The sequence below is a fragment of the Ambystoma mexicanum genome, chromosome 11 (genome assembly GCF_040938575.1).
Source record: "Ambystoma mexicanum isolate Mex_15411 chromosome 11, UKY_AmexF1_1, whole genome shotgun sequence".
Lineage (NCBI taxonomy): Eukaryota > Metazoa > Chordata > Amphibia > Caudata > Ambystomatidae > Ambystoma > Ambystoma mexicanum.
Window position 1 is genome coordinate 890,481,744 of NC_090934.1, and position 18,106 is coordinate 890,499,849.

The following is an 18,106-nucleotide window of genomic DNA, read 5'->3' on the forward strand; positions in this document are numbered from 1 at the left end:
GAAAGTGCATGACCAAATAAGGATTGCTCCGAACCGGCTCGACCTGGGGGAAGGTGAAGGGGCAAAACGGTCAGCGGACAAGACAAAGAACCTCGTGGCATGACCATTTTGGAGGCCCGGCCACCCATTTGGGCCAAACGCGGGAAGTGCGGTTAACATGGCAAAAAGGGGCTCAAAACACAAAGAAACGATAGCTGCCACCAGTCCCGTCCGTGACACACTTGCACATTTCATGATAAGTCCAACGAGAGTTTCTAGGGCCATTGGAATGACTAGAGACCCAAGAGCGTGCTAATGTAAGTTACGGTGCACTCTTGTTTCATGTTGCTCAAAAGCTGCAACATGAGGAAAGGACTAAGGGAAACCAGTCTCCCGGTACTGACTGTCTTAAGGGCATGTCAGTTTCCCCATAAGAATGGAGCGAAAGCCCAGAGGAGTGCGGCGGAAGGCTGCGCTTCTCTGGCAAAGTCTATATCAGGGTGTAAAACAACAGCAAAATGTTTCGGGGTTACCACCTGGAAGGAAAATTACCTATAATTATGAAATCTTTCCTAACACTGAGTGTCACCCCTGCTCCCAGCCGTTCCGTCGACAGCTAATTTTTCAGAGCTCGACAGGTAGGTCTGGTGCAGGGGGGGGAGGAGGATGCATGTGTCCAAGTTTCAGTTTCTGAGGGAGATTTGAGTGATGCGCTGATATGGGACCCATAGCTTACATCAGGCCGTTTGAATTTTTGGCCCGGTAAGCTAACCAGCTATGGGCTGGTCTCTAGACTGGGAACTAGGAGTTTTTCATATGGCATTCTTAACGATTTTAACTGCACGCCAACAAGTACCTTGCTTCTTGTGTACCACTGAAGCCCTGCATCCAATTCTTCATATATCGGATGAGTGAGGGGCATTGAATGGGGGGCTCCTTTTCCTCCCTATGCTTCACGAAGACTCACCAAGACTCTGTTAGACTCTGCTCCACTCCGTGGGTGCCTAGGGTCTTTGAATGAAAGGCTCCTCCTTTCACAATGGAAATGGTGAAATTACTTGTTGAGCAGGTAGAAACACAGCCAAGTACTCACCAAAACTCTGCTAGACTCCGCTCCACAAGTGCCTAGGGTCTTTGAATGAAAGGCTTCTCCTTTCACAATGGAAATGGTCAAAATACTCATTCAGTAGGTAGAAATACAGCCAGCCAGTCCTTCCTCCACTCACTCACCAAGACTCTGCTAGATTCCAAGTTGCTATTGTTGTGGGTTAATCCTGTAATGAGTTTTTTGATGTGCATGACATCAAGGAATTCAAGAAGTCTCTCTCTATTTTTTTTGGTGGCATGGTCCTTGGCAGACGTCTCTGAGGAAGATGTTAGTTGTGTTTTTGATGATGCTTTTGTTTTGAGGTCTGTGATTTCATTGGGAAAGGCCAGGCAGGTTGGGATGTTCAGTAGATCAGGTGGGCAATAGCTGTTTAAGTGTGGGTGAGTGTAAAATGGCAAGTGAGGAGTACCATGGATGAAGGTGTGATGGCTCCACGGGGGAAGGCCTATGTCCATGAGGGCTTCTGGATAATAGTGGGTCTTCTGCCATTCATCTCTTAGTGATCTTTATGTTGAATGTTGTAGATGGGGTAAGGATATCCAGGATGGCAGTAAGGCTAATCCATGTCTCTGTGATAAATAGTGTGTCTAGGATGTGAATGGCGATGAGGTCAGCAATGTCTGCTACATGTGTTACTGGTGAGTGACCCGGCCAAAATGAAAGATCTGGTATGTATATTGGCTAAAAGGCGGATAGCAATGACATGGAACTCCAAAGAGGGCCCAAGTGTAGACTCATGGTGGCTTGATCTCCAGAAGTGGGCGGTGGCCGAGGAAGGGGGAAAGCGGTCAAAACATAACGCTGTGGAACTCCCTGGTGCAAGATCTATTGGGATTGGGGTCAGAAGGAGAAACTGGAGATCCTGAGGGAACGGAGGAACATTAGCTAGAAAATGCAGGTGAACACACAGAGCCCCCAGCAAAGCCTGGCGGACAAGAGAGACTTGCGACTGATCAAATGTATGGAGGTGGGCTACAACAACACAGCTGCAGAATTCACTCCAAGACGAAAAGGCAGGGGCGGAATCCACACTGAAGTGCCAGAATGGGGGTTATTTTAGGTTTTGTTTGTTGTTTGGTTTTTGTGGTTGTTTATTGTTTAAAATAATAACATTTGTTTTTTAAAACAATCAATTGGTTGGACCACACCACCTACTTATTCCATTTCAACGATACATTAAATTCACCATCAATCTAGGTGGTGTGCTGTTAGCCCTTAATCTGTCAAATTTAATGTTGGTTTTGCACCAACAGTACCCTAACCTCTCACTATGGATAAATATCCAACAGGGCTCATTCTAATTCATACATTTACAAATTTAATTGTATTAAAAATTACTAATTGTTCATTTATTTACATATATGTTTCTATTCACCATATTTCAAAAATGAAAAGTTTTTACAAAATACAAATGATCGTACATTTGTCACCACTACAGAATTCATTTAATAATAACATGTGTGCTATGGTATAAACAAATATTTCACTGCAAATTTTGGACTTAGAAATGATTCAAGTTTTATTACAACATATTCTTCACTAACAGAAAAATCAGTAGCACTAATATGTGTTAATATACATTCGTTCTCAACATGCATAACGTCCCTGTGGACTCCTCAGGAGTAGATAAAGCTGTTTTCTTATATAAAGTGAAAAACATTCCCATCATTTGTTCCTCACACCGTGTATTTACTCAATTACTCCTTAATATTTTTATTAGCAAATACACACACTAACCTTGTGAAATAAAGATATCCTTAATTACTTTTTTTTCTTGTGCCGTCTGTGGTTCCTCTAAGATCGTTCTAAAAAAATAGAGCACCATGAAAATGTTTAAATACCCACTCAAGTATTGTTAAACAATGTCGCTAATAGCTCGTTGTAACAAATGCATCTCACTCACCACACTTCCTGACCTAAATGTGTTCTTAAAACTTGGAATCACCTTCCACCTTCTAGCTCTGTTTATCATTAAAAATAAACCTTTCCAAAGGCTCTGCTTCAACTAACTTTTCACAAATCGTCAATGGGATGCAGTTGGTCAGCTAGTGCAAGTGGATCCAGATCACACTACTTGTGTCTGACCCGACTGCTATTCACTGAACATTTCAGTGCTCTTTTTGGCTCGCATTTTATCTGCCCCACCACTTTCTTTCATGTGACCTCTGTCCTGCTCACCTGCTAATCACTGCTCATCATGTGGCATTCCTTTTGTCTGCTCAGCTCCTTTTGTGCCTTAATTATCTGCCTTCCAGCCTCTTTTGTTTGGCAATTTGTTAGTGGGTGTAAGTGGATATAGGTCACATGACATGACCTTTGCCCCACCCAACTGTAAATCACTGTTAATATTTAGGTGCTATTTTGGTACTTTTTCTGACTGCCACACCCCTTTCTTTCCCTTCCTAAACTGCATCCAAGCCTCATTTTGTATGCAGTGCCCAGCTAGTGCAAGTGGATCTACTGCCCTGCCCAACTGCTAATCACTTCTAATTGTCTGGTGTACTTGATGGTGCTCTTTCTGACTGCTCTACCACTTTCTTTCCCTTCTTAACTCTTACATTCCACTGCATCTATTCTTTGGACATCGAAGGCGAGGGGCAGTTGAAGCTAAGGCACTTTCCTGTTTGGTCCTGTTAGGGCCTGCAAAGGGCCAGAACACCTTCTTCACATATCCCAAGTAGGGAAGCAGCATGTGCACCACACCTCACTTTCCCCTTTCCATCCTCACCTCATCCACCTGCATACACCACCATTCTATACCCCACTCACATGTACCTCTAACCCACAGAACCTCAACCACATCTCTATCATCCCCATACACAATACAACTCCAAATTACACAGTCACCCTCATGCTCATCAATGCTCACTCATCAGTAACACATGTAGCAGACATTGCTGACCTCGTCTGCCTCGTCTGGGAAAGAGGCCCAGCAGATACAGCTTGGGGTCCCATGCTTGCATTTGGAGTCCCCCTCTCGCCACTCTCGCTTTGATTCCCTCGGGAAAAGTCTGAATTACTGGGCAGGTCCAAAACATATGCAACATGTCAGCTTCTTCCTCATTGCAACGGGGGCATTTACAAGGTTCACCCTGTCTCATCGTGGTCATCCTTTTGGGCATGAGTATGCCCTGTGCATAAGGTATAACTGTGCTTGCCTAAACCTTGCGTTCCTGGACATCTTTTTTGGATATCTCAGCACTCTCGCCCATTTCTGTTCACTGAAGGGTCTCTGAAGCTCTCCTTCCCAGTGTCCTCTCATTTGTAACTCTTGTGCGGTGCTGGGTTGTAGCAATTGTTCATATAATCTTGAAGCTGTATGCCCCCCTTCTGAAATGTTATACCATACATCCAGCCCTCCCTACGTATCCTCTTCCTCTGACCATTCTGCCCATCTCTTCTTAATTGACATTGCCATTCCAGCATGTAGAATAAACTGGCCTTCGTGTATTGATCCTCCAGAATGTCCTGGAACTCTGCCCATTGTCCCTCCTTCCTCAGGTCTCCCACCTGGGCCACCCCTTTGGCCTCCGACTGGGATCTGTATATCGCTAGAGTTCCTGTATCTGGGCCTACGAATCCTGCCAGGGGGATCTGTGTTGACCAGGGATCCTTCATCCCCTGAAGTTTCCAGGCCCTGCCCCACAGTGTTATTGCAAGTCTGACTATGTTTGGTAAGGTCTTGATTAAGGAATTATCGGTACATAGCAGTTCTCTCAGAAAGTATACTTTTTGCGCTGGCTGAAAGAGCGTAGTGTCTATTGTTGTGTCCTCCCCCAACCATTTGACCACAAATTGGAGATGCCCCACCAGGTAGTACTTTTCAAAGTCTGGCAATCGGATGCCTCCTGCGGCATAGTCTCTTTGCAGTGTTGTCATGGCGATCCTGCACCACCCTCCTTCCACATGAACTGTCATGCTATCGTGTTCAGCTTTGTCAAGAAGATCCCGGGTATATTCCCACCAGGTAGTACTTTTCAAAGTCTGGCAATCGCATGCCTCATCCGGCATAGTCTCTTTGCAGTGTTGTCATGGCGATCCTGCACCTCCCTCCTCCCCCAGGAACTGTCGTGCTATTGTGTTCAGCTTTGTCAAGAAGGTCCCGGGTATGTTGTATGGAATGTTTTTAAAGAAGTATAACAGACGTGGGAGTACCACCATCTTCAAGAGGGCCGCCCTCCCCATCATGCCCAGCGAAAGTGTTCCCCATAATCCCATTACTTTTTGCATTCTGTCAAGGGCTGCTTGCATGTTGAGTTTGTGTGTATCTGCAGTGTCATGGTGTATCTCTATCCCAGATACTGGAATGAGTAAGGAGCCCATTTGAGGCCTAGATCTGGGAGTTGTTCCAAAGGGACCCGCCTCAAGTCTGCCATGGGAAACAGTATAGACTTCTCTTTATTAATAGCTATGCCCGAAAGCCTGGTGTACACGCCAAATGCTTCCAGTAGGCAGGACAGATTTTCTTGTGGGTTCTCCACAAATAGGAGCATATCATCCGCGTACAGCGAGACTTGATGCACCCCTCCATCTATGTCTATCCCTGTGTCTCTGAACTCCGCTCTAAGGGAGACTGCCAGCGGTTCTAGAGCCAAAATATACAGCATGAGCGATAATGGTCAGCCCTGCTTCGTCCCTCTATATATCCTCCAGACCTCTGAGATATGCCGTCCAGTTTTCACTCTAGCCCTGGGATCCTTTCATAGCAACCTAATCCACCTGAGGAACCCCTCCCCTATTCCACAGAATTGAAGGCCTTCACCGCGTCTAGCAACACTACAGCGCATTCACCCCATCTAGGGTTTCTGCGGTCCACAACGTGATGGAACCTCCTGAGATTCCACAACATATTCCTCCGCGGGACATAACCTGCCTGGTCTATGTGGATCAGCGTGGGTATCACTCGTTTTAGGCGGTTGGCCAGCACAGCCGTAAGGATTTTGGCATCTTGGTTGATGAGGGAGATCACCCTGTATGAGGCGCACTCCAGAGGGGATTTCCCAGGTTTAAGGATCGGTATGATTACTGACTCTGACATGCTGTCTGGCAGCTGTCCCTTTTCATACGCCTCTTGGAACGTTTCAAACAATCTTGATGCTAGAGTGCTCTTATATACCTTGTAAAATTCCCCTGGGAGCCGGTCTGGACCCGGGGACTTGCCTGATGGGAGTTCTGTGATTACTGTCTCTATTACTTCCACCGCAAGGGGATCATCTAATAGTTGGGCCTGGTCTTCTGCTAGCTTTGGCAAACTTATTTCTGCTAGTGCATCTGCAATATCCCCCGGCTCCACCTCTGGATTGGGGGCATACAATCGCACATAAAAGTGAGAGAATAGTGTGTTGATGCCCTCTTGACCCCTGATCTCCCTCCCCGCCTCATCGTATATCGCATTAATCGGTTCTTTTTTACTTTCCTTCTTGGTGAGCCATGCCAGGAGCCTGCCTGGTTTGTCACCCTCTGTGTGTAGGCACTGTATGTCTTGCCCATAGCTCAGCCTTCCCAGTTTCTCCCAGAGTTCTACACATTTTACTGTCAGCGCCATTAGCTCTCCCGGTTCTTCTCCCATTCTACCCGCTCTGCCTTCCTCCCTTTCTATCTCCGTTTCCAGGTTTCCCAATGCCGCCAGGGTTTCCCCTTTTGGCCCCCCCCGATTTTCCTATTGCCGCCCCCCTTATCACTGATTTGAACGCATCCCAGATCGTGCCATTATTCTCCACGCTTCTCACATTCTGTTCAAAGAAGTCTTCTATCACCTCACGCAAGAATTCCTCGACCTCCCCTTCTTTTAACGCCTCCACTCTCAGCTGCCAAGTTGGTATCGGGGCCCTCCTGTGGGTGTGTACCCATGTTGTTACTATTGGTGCGTGGTCAGATTTGTGTGCTTTAATATTTAACCCCCGGAAATTTTATCAGAGACTCTGTGCCCGTGAATAGATAATCTATGCGTGTAAATATCCCATGGGAGGCACTATAATGTGTATACCCCCTCTCCTCGCCGTGTACCTTCCTCAATACATCCGTCAGCTGCAATTGGGTCAGGATCATTTGTAGTACTTTGGCTGGAGGGGCTGGCTCCCTGTATTTGTCGTCCGATCTGTCGAGAAGTGGGCCTAGAGTGCAATTGAAGTTCCCTGCCCAGATGAATGTTGCTTCTCTGTACTGCGCCAATCTGGGCCCGAGTCCCCTAAAGAATTTGCTTGCTTCATGGTTCGGTGCGTACGTGTTCACTAGGCAAATCTCCTTATTTTCCATTGTTCCATGTACTAGGATCATTCTTCCTTCCGAGTCATGCTCTTGCTTAATTAGTCGAAATGGAACCCCTGGGGCCACCCAGATAAGTACTCCCCTTGCATAGTTGGAATATGTGGAACTGTACACCTGTCCTCCTCATTTGTTGTCCACCTTGGTTTGGTTCTCTCGTGTCAGGTGAGTCTCTTGTAACATCGCTATCTTGATCTTCATCCTATTTAGCCACGCATATACTCTAAGAGCCTCATTATAACTCGCCCGGTATGGAAACAACGGTGGCGGTAAACCCGCCACCACCGTTGTTTCCATACCGGGCAATCACAACTCCTGCAGGCGGAGGCGTCAAACCCGCCAGGTCTGACCTGGTGGGTTTAACACCGCCCACCTGCAGGCGGACGAGGAAACACCGGCACCATCACGAGATGGTGCCGGTGTTTCCATGATCCCCATCCCCATTGATTCCTATGGGACTCAATGGGAATGGGGATTAACACTATTCTGCCTCTGGAATTCCCGGGACACCGGGCTTGTAATGCCCCGGTAATTCCGGGAGTCACGGAGGCAGAATGGTAATACGAGTCTGGCGGTAACCAGGCGGTTTTACCGCCTCGGTTACCGCGGACTCGTAATGAGGCCCTAAGTCTTTTAACATAGGCGTTGAGCCCCCTTACGTTCCAAGTTGCAATCATTATCTCATCCGGGCCCATATTCACTGTATCTCTTACGGCTCCGGCGTCCCAAAGCCATCCGTCTGCTCTTCAATTTGCGTCTCCATCTCTCGGCCCCAACTCAGGGCATCTTAACTCTTCGTAAACCATGTCTCTTTCTCCTCACTCGAGCGCATTCCCACCCAACGGCCTTCATAGGTCTCTGACTGGGGATATTCCTCAAGGTTTTGGCTTCTTGCTCCTTCTCGTTTCTGCCGCCTCTAACTCCTTTTCTTTTCCGTCTGCGTACATTGCTCCTTCTACTATTGGTGCCTCCTGTTGTCCTCTCAAACAAATAACAAACTAACCACTCACTAACTATAACTAGTAACCAAACGCCCAGCCACCCTCCCCCTGCTCAGGCCTCGCTGCGTCTCTTGCATTGCCCACCTAGGTGGGGCTGGCTCGTAGCAGCGTGATGACTCAAAACTGACATCCTAACTAACAAAAGTCTTGGGGTTATGTGTCTCATCGCCTTCTCAGGAAATAGTGATTCCCATTGCTCCTTTAGTTAAGTGTCTGCTGACTTGCATAGTGTCTATGGTGTTGAAATCATCTTCCCATGGTTAGATCACTCTCGCTGCCCTCTGGGGGGGTTCTCGTGTTGTTGTTGGCATGTCTGGGTCTACTCTGTGGGATGCCCTGCTGGTCCATCCATGCCTGAGCATCTTCCGTTGTCTCGAAGAAATGTGATGTACCCTCTCGGCTCACCTTAAATTTTGCTGGATACAGCAACATGCAACGCAGTCCCGCTGCTGAGGCATTCCTTGGTGGGTCCAAATCTAGCACGTTGCCTCTGAACCATGATGGTGTAGTCTGGGTAGATCGTTATTATGGAGGAATTTCTAGTTATCACCCCCCTCTCGGCAGAGCTCCTGGCTGAGGCCTCTTGGTCAGGGCCCTGTGTTCTCTCTCTGCTGCATAACCCTGGGACAGAGCCCCCTCCCCAATCTCATGCACCAGTAGGTTCTCAACGTAGTTTGTAGGGTCCGGCCCTCTTCTCCTTCCGGCAGCCCAACTATCCAAATGTTATTCCTTCGAGCCCTCCCTTCTGCTTCCTCCACCCTCTGTTCCAGGATCTTCACCCTTCGGAGCACGTCTGACATTTGGGTCTGGGTGGCTGCCACATCAGTGGTATTTTGCTGGACTTGTTGTTCTGCTGTGCCCTCCCGATTGGCAGGGTTCCGCGCATCCTGTCAGAGGAGGCCCACGGCCACCATCACTGTATCCATCTTGCTTTCTAGGGACATCTTCAAGGCCGCTATAGCTGTATCTAGCTTGTCTTCCATGGATGTCTTCAGCTACGCTATAGCTTCCAGTATTGGGTTTCCGCCATCTGTCTCGTCCTGCTGCGCAGCGCTGGGTGAGGCCATGGCCGTGTCCGATGCTGTAGGCAGTCCCTTGTCCAACTTCTTGGCAAAGGGTTCAATGCTGGTTTGTCTGCCCTTTCCCCCTTTCTGCCTGTTTGACATTCTATGATGTCTGACGTGACGCTATGTCCTTCCCACTAGTCTCTGTGAAGTGCTGCTGCTGGAACAATCCCTCACTGGGACATCTCTGTGATGCCCTCGCATGGGTAGCTTTCTGTGGTCTGTTGGGCAGCATATCGATGGCTATGTTGGATTTGGTTCTCTGGTAATCAATGTATGCTTTCCATTTATTCAGGGCCGTTGCGCTGATGCTCTCTGTGCTATTGCAGAGAATGTGCAATGCAGGAATGTGATCTTCATTCATCAGTTTCCACCAGAGGTCGAATTGCTTCCATTGTACAATTGAATGGAGAGACTGTAGACCTAGTTCAAATCTGATGCAGACAATAGATAAGGAGTTCGGAAGCATCAGAGCTTTTTGCCAGAATCTAGCTTCTAGATTTGCCCAAAGTTGTTCAGGAAGGTTTATCATGGCTTCCGCGCCATAAATTAAGATGGGGTGACTTTTTCTCTATAGAATGATACAATAAGTCTTAATGAAAATTTCCCAAACTTCCTGTGGATCGCTCGACCTTTTTGTGCCATCATCAGCGTTTTTGTTTGTAGCGTTTCCGCACATGGAAGTTCTTGTACAATGTTGTGTATCCAGATGCCAAGATATTTTATCGTCTGCACTTGGGGCAATTTCTTCCTGTTGTAGGAAGAAGCTAGAAGTAGTTTTCTTAGTCCGTCTTTGGTAGATTAAGTTCATTATTTTAGTTTTGTAGGTGTTGATTTCAAGTTCATTGCGCACCATGTATGTTTCGACATTATTTAGGGCAAGTTGAAGTCCACGCAGAGTTTGTCATCCACGTATAGAATCCAGGTGATAGGAAGATAGTTGAGTTTTGGCAGATTCATCGTGGGTGTGGTAATTTCTTCATCAAAATCGGACGTAAAGAGATTGAAAAGGGCATCCCTGCTTTAGCCCGTGCCAAGTTTTTATAGGTGCTGTGAGTGAACCAATTTTGTTCATCCTGATTTGAACTGAGGTGTTAGAGTATAGGAGCTTAATTGGTTCCAGGATATCGCTCGGGCAGCACCATTTAAGTAATTTCTCCTATAGCAGTGTTCTATTGATTTTATCGAACGCTAGATGTAAATCGATAAATGCATCATAGGTCTGGGTTCCAGCTCTGATTGCTTCATGCTTGAGGAGATTCAGAATGAGTAGGTTGATGTTAGTTCCTACATGTTTCACGAAGCCAGTCTGGCGTACTGCACTCTGGTTAGCTTTTTTCGCCCAGATGTTTAGTTTGCTGAGAAGCATATTAGCGAAGATTTTTTCCCAAGGGGTCCAAAAGGGCAATTGGGCGATAATTGCCTGGTTGTTGAGTGAGGCCCTGTTTAAATATCGGGATGAGAACAGCTCTCCGCCACGAATTTGGTATTTCATTTGAGCGGTTGATTAATTCAAGTATCTGTTCGAAGATGATTGTCCATGGTTCTGGCTGTTTTTTGATGATCGCATTTGATAGTCCGTCGGGACCTGGTGCCCTTGAGGCATTAAGGTTGCTGATTATGTCACTGATTTCGCGCTGATCGATATTAATTGCCCAATGGTTAGAGGTTGTGTTGTTCTGTGTTCCGGATATGCCCTCTGTTTTGGTTGCCTTTTCAATGGTGCCTCGCTGTTTATATAGATCACTGAAATACTGGGCCTCATTACGACCCCGGTCCATGCCGGGGTCCGCCATGGTGAATGGCGGAATTACCGGCCCATTCCAAGGTTGGCGGGGCGTTAATTCCCCATTCACCATGGGCCCTTCCCCATTCCCATTTTTGCCCCATAGGGCTCAATGGGAATGGGGAAGGCGCTAAGTACGGTGCCGCAAATTGCGGCACCGTACTTAGCACCAAGGTCCCTTTGCGGCACCCTACTTTAATGGCTGGTAAAACCAGCCGTTAAGGTTGGGTCCCGCAAAGGGACCTCGTAATTAGGCGCTAAAAGGTTAACGGCGCCGCAGCCTTTTGCAGCACCGTTAACCCATTAGCGCCTGGGTCGTAATGAGGCCCACTGTATCCAATTGGCCTCAGTAACTTTGGTGATCATGTTGTCATCTCCTAGATGTTGCTGGTTTAGGAGAGCCCACAGAGCCCGGGTGTTTCTTGAGACCATTACTTTCATTACAGCTTCAGCATCATTTTGTAGAAGTATCGCCTTGATTGATTTAAGCTTATTTTTGTATCTCTGTTTTTCTTTTTTAATCAAAGAGGCCATCAGATGACCGGAGGTCTTTTTGAGTTGTCTTATTGTCGCTCGAAGGACTTCTTTCCTACTTCTTTCCTATCAATTATCAGAAGGCTGTAGGCATGATGGGGGAGTCTGGTAGTTGATCTGGTTGTGTTTGGTTGATGATAACGGAGGAGCAGCCATTCATAGTTCAATTTTTGTGCATCTGGGATCGAAGAATTCTTCATTCTGTCAGGAAGTTGGCTAATTTGATGATCTGACATTCTTAAACGTGTGGCAGCTGTGTTTGACTCTAAGGATGGGAGAGTAAGTCGTGGCCGGATAGGTCTATTGGTTTCCCAAGATCGGATCATGATGTAGTGATCGCTGTCGGGTGTATAGATGTTCTTGTTTATGAGAAGAGGCTCTTTAATATGTGCCGAGCGATAGATGTAGTCAATTATTCTTGTGGAATTGCTACGTGGCCAGGTTGGTGTTGGGCTGGTAGAGTCTGGTTCCAGAGCGTCCAGTCTGGACATATTTCTGATGATCATTTCTTCAGACCATCGTTTTGCTCTGTCTTCCAACATAGATTGTTCAAGTTCTGAACCATCAACCGAGTAGAGGTGGATGTTAAGATCGCCACATATGATGAAGATTATACCAGGGTAGAGATGAGTGACTTCATCCATAGATGAGAACAAAGAATCCATATATAAATCAGATCTGACTTTTAGTGGATTCCAATATGTATTAATTATCGCCATATACTGTTTGGAGACATGTTGATGGTGAGTCCTTGTCAACTGGTCAGTCGATTGCACTTGGAATAGTATCACAAGTTGTGGCCAAGGGTTGATGTTTTGATCAGTGATCACTTGTAGTTTCGCATCAATTCTTACTAATAGCAGTATGCCAGAGGATGGATGGCCTTTGGGACCACACAAGGCGGTGTTCATGAATGTTGTATATCCTTTGCATGTTGGTTTGTTGTGGATCCATGTTTCTTGTAAGCATATTAAATCGGCATTTTGGAATTCAGATATGGTTCTGACAAACAAATGAGAGTTGCCGCGAGTGTTCCAAGAACAGATAAGCAAGGTTTGTATGGGATTTGTGGGTTATGGCTAGAGGGATTCGTTACTGATGGTGGTAATCTGCGTGTAGGAGTTTTCTCGTTCAGATATTCATGTTTGTCCTGTGGTCACTGGCATCTCTTTGAGTGATATACATCCGATAATTGGGTTTCGGCAGGGCTAACCATTGAATACTCAAAGTCAGATCTAGGTTGGATTTTCTTTGCATCATATTCTGTCTCGCTGATGTTTTCATTTGATTCAAGGATTGTGATTTGGAAACCAAGTTTTCTCAGTTCTCGTTTCTGTGCATATACTAGCATTAGCAGGTCAAAGGAACTGCAATGCAGAGTATTGCAGTCCAATGCATCATGGTTGGGAAATTCAATTTGCTGAATGTCCTTCGTTGTTACCTGTGTACGTTTGGGGATTGCATGAAGAAGACACAACGTGTTTGTCCTGTTTAGGATCAAGCCATCATTCCTTGAGTGTACTCTTTGGATCGTGATCAGATTCGATTGCCTACTTAGTAGAGGGTTGACAAATCGAGGATGTTGGGGAGAGAGTAGATGAACAATGGGTGGGTCACAATCATCTAGCGAAGCATCTGAGATATCACTGCCATCCATATGTAGGGAAATTTCACATTTGGAATGGTCTATATCATCTGATTGTATCGTCATTTGGATATCTGAGCATGTTCGCTCATGGACGTCAATGATGATTAGTAATGAATCATGACTTTTTGACTCTGGTTGTTTAGTTTGGCGATTGCCATCCGACAGATGAACGGACAAATTCATTAGCAGATCGATGTCATCTTGATCGACGTCCGAAACATTGTTGGGTGATATGTCATTTATTAATTGGACTGGAGTCCCATTTTGCAGAGAGTCATATGTGGGGAGCTGTTTGTCGTTTTCTTGTTTCTTGTTTTCCTTTGATGTTTTGGATAGAACTGTGTTCTGGGATGTTGGAGGCAGAGTTAGATTCTGCAGAAAAGATTTCAAGCCTCGTTGTTGGTATTTGCATTGTTTTTTTGAATTTAGTGCGGGAACAATCTGGCCTTTGGCTGAGTGAACAACAGGGTCAAAGATTTTAAATATTCTTTTATAGCGTGATGATGGAGCTTCGCTTGGCTTTGACCGAGGAGGTAGTAAGTGAGTGTGTGGAGTAAGATCGATCAAGAGTCCTTCAGGGAAGCTCAACGGAGATTCTTTTGTAGATTTTGTAGTATGCAACTGGGAAGATTGTGAGGCTGAGCCATCCGGTTCATTAGTCAATGAAATTGTTGGATGTGCTGAGGAACTTTGGGGGTAAGGGGATTACGTTGTGGGTTCCCCATGTTAGCTTTCATTAGTTGAAGGAGCACTTCTGTGACCAATGATCAATGACCAAGATCTAAATGTAGCTGCCTAACAAATTTCAGTTTTAAGAAAACTGTCTAGTTTTAACTATGAGGTCCTGTGGATCAGTGCAGCAGCAGCATGTGTCTCACTGATCATGTGGATGTACAGAAACACAAAAAAACAAATAAGGGGGACAGAACACAAATTATTTTTGCTGTGGCTGTTTCATTCAATGTGGCAGCCTTTCCCTGCCTTCAAATGTCATTGTTCCCTTTTTTAAATCTCGAAGAAGAAAAGAAAAATAGAAAGAAGGAGCAAAGAAAAGAACGAAAGAAAGAAGAGCTCTAAGTCTGGTGCAGACATGTGTATTTATTCATTTTTTTGTCATTTGTATAGCGTCTTTCACCATAATTATGACCCCAAAGCGGTGCTAGGTTGAACACCCTCGGAGGGACTAGTGTCCTAATTTGGGAGAATTGGAAGGTGCTATTATGAGTGTGTGCATTTAGGCCATTACAGTTATGTGAGGAATGACAAGACCCTACTAGTCACCCATGTGTGACTGGCATGTGGATTCGAAGACTGGAGGTAAACTATGAACAGAACAGGGTGGGTCGGGTTTAAGGTGATTGAGAATTATTTGGGAAGCTACAATTCGAATTTTTGTCATTAAAGCTAGCTTCATTCTTATGGCATAGGTGTTTTGCAGTAGTGTATGTGTTATGTGTGAGTGTAGAGTGTGTGACATGACCCTGTGCCTTCTGCTAAGTCATGAAGGTGTGGGGTGCAAGGAGAGAAAACGGGTCAGCAGTACAAACAAAACTGTTTACATCCTGGGTTCCATACATGTACAAAGAGCAGTGCGACTATCGCCTATATTAAAAAAAAAGAGAGCAGAGTCGAAAATGCGTAGAAAGACGTACTATGAATAAAATGAGGAAACACATAGATTTAAAAGGGGAGCAGGGCCTAAAATGCTTAGAACAGAAATGGAGTCATTGATTTTAGAAACACCTTATGCAATATGTTGCTGCCTGTAGTGATAATAAGTGCACTAACTTTAGCAACTCCTCTGACTTCAATAGGGGTAATGTTGCAATGGGGTAATGTTACAATAAGTGCTAGGTGTGTGATGCTAGGTGTGTGACTTAGTAATGATGTGAGACATTGAGGGTTAACTAAAGAAGGAGTGATTTGGGATTTAGCTGGGTACAGTGTACTGTAGGGTGCTAACAACAAAAATGATTAAACACTAACACTACTAATGACTAATCTTGACAATACTAATACTAGTAATTATTATTAACTAGAAAGGGGTTTCTTAGACCATAGTCCACACTGCAGACTGTGGGTGCAGGGGCATTCACACCACGAGGTTGGATAGGAAAATGAATGCAAACAGTAAAAGCTGAACTGCAGGGTGCCTTGTGGACATGCGGTTCAGAGAGCAGTGAGACAGCAGAATGCATTTTTGCAAAGACAGCTTCTTTGTTCGAACAGGAAAAAACACAGAGGATGTCAGAATGCTATGTAACATACTCTGTCCGGACTGGAGAGAAGAGCTGTACAAGGATAATTGAGGAAACAAAATCACAAGAATTGGAACGTTACTGGGTGTGAGCTAAAGGTGGGCAGTATTTATCTAGAAACATTATTCCTGACTTCACGATGTATGCAGGAATGAGGGAAAAGGCAGTAAAGCTATTATAGGAAGCTATAGGCAAGGGGAGGTGAAGAGAGAAAGGTTTATAAGTCATAGAAGGGGGAAAGAAAGGGGTTGGCCTGAAAACAAAAGAGTGGGGATCAAGAGAGAGAGGAGAAGAAAGAATAAAAGTAATTGGAGTGCTGGCTGTTCTGTGTGGGGAGACGACAGGCTTGCTGACCCAGCTGCAGAGGAATGAGGGGTGGACCTTGCTGAGTTTTGACAGGTAGCTGGGAGTGGGAGATATTGTGCACGTGAGATGGAAGACACCCCTCATGCAGGCTGAATGCCCACCTCACGGGGCTCTTGGTGAGTATGAGTTTAAAACAAGAAGAATTATTAAAACTATTAATTAGGATAATCCCTGACCTGATTTAGCAAGTGCCAAATTAGAATGAAATAAATACAAGGGGAAACAATCACATTTCTTCATAGTTACCGAAGGGCAGTTGTGTTCTCTCAATTCAAAAAGATAGATTAATGAGAAAGGGGCATCCTACAGAAGCGCTAATGGCAGTCAGCCTTACTTCCAAGGTTACTGATAAAACAAACGCACGTCTTCTGCCAAGTGAAGAAAAGAGATATATTTGCCTGGGGTGGGGTTGTATTACACACAAAGGATAGAGTTGTTTTCTTTCCCAATGGTAACATCTTAAATTGCATATTATGTTTTCCTTTCTCTAGGAATAAAATACTACAGGGGGGTTAGAGATTGTGTTGCCTTACAAACATTATTAAATATTATTCTCTCCCAATGCAAAGTGTTCTCTTTGGCACATGTTCAATGTGAAGGTAATTGCTTTCTCTGCATATTTTCATGGTTTGCTGAAGCTTTAGAAAGTGCTTCAGGGCATAGTTGTAGAAACCGTGTGTGTTGTTATTATTACAAAAGGCACATCCAGGAAAATGTTTTCCTAATGTTTTCTCATACCTTGTGCATGTAAATGTTTCATTTTGTGCTGGAGCTTTCAAGTGAGCATATAAATGTGCATGTTTATAAAATAATGTTTCCTGGTCTATTTTTAGTGTGATTTGTTTATTTGGAAACCAGAATTACAAATGTGAAAATGAGTGTGCCTGGCATTATACCATGCAGAATATGGCTACCTTACACAACTAGTCTAAATGCAGAGCAAGTCTACTCTACACAAATGGGCCAAAAGTATAAAAAGGCTATCTTATTTAATTAGACTAAATGCAGAATAAGGCTAGTTTGCACACTAAGGCCAAATGCAGAATAAGGTTACCTTAAACAATTAGTTCAATTGCAGAATAAGGCTGTTTTACGAAATTAGGCCAAATTCAGAATAAGGCTACCTTAAACAATTAGGTTCAATGAAGAAATAGGCTATCTTATACAACTAGGCCAAATGCTGAATATGTCTAGCTTACACAATTAGACTAAATATAGAATATGGCTACCTTGCACAACTAGACTAAATACAGAGTCATCTCTGGCTCCCGGAAACACTCTCTTATTACTTTATCCTGATTGGCTGTCTTGCTCTTTCATGGGCTTCCTTCATCCTGATTGACCAGGGCCCTGTGTCCACGTCCTTCCTTTGTGAGTAAGCCTTACCCCTTCCTAACTTCAGGTGAATGTCCATCTTGGCAAGTTGTGGTCATTTGTCTAAATTTTTTGTGGTCTGGTAAAAATGTGATGGATGTTAACTGACTGTAGATCCACTTTCTTGGAACTGGTTGTGTATGTCTGCCCTCATATAGCTTTCTAACGGAATGTCTGTGTCCTACCTCGGTATGTTCACAAAGGATCGTGGGCTCCAGTTGCCAGGCCGATAATCACAGGGCCACCTACATTACTACTCTGGAAAGCAAGTTATCCCATTAGAGTGATCATTAACCGAAACATCACAGTTCATAACTATCATGATTTATTCACCGTCCATGATGGCAGACTGCACCTATTACCTCTTGGTCTGGTGGAAGGTTGCAACAGCAAGGTGGTGCATTTAAGTTATATTTATACATATTGTATATATTCTTGTTACAAGCATTGTTTCCACTTTAAACTTGGAAAACGAACAATCCGACCAATACCCTGAAGAAGAGGAGAGTGCATAAGAAATATTTGGCGCAAACAATGATTTAAATGGAAGACAAATGCCAATATACCTCCTAAATCTGAACAGGGACTCACATGAAACTATCCTCTAGCCACAACTCCTTAATGCCAAGACACATGTTGTTTTTGGTGGCATTTGTGGATTCTAAAGGACTGTAGATGAATGTGTTGTTACGTTGGAAAAATAAGAGGTTTCTGGTGACATCTA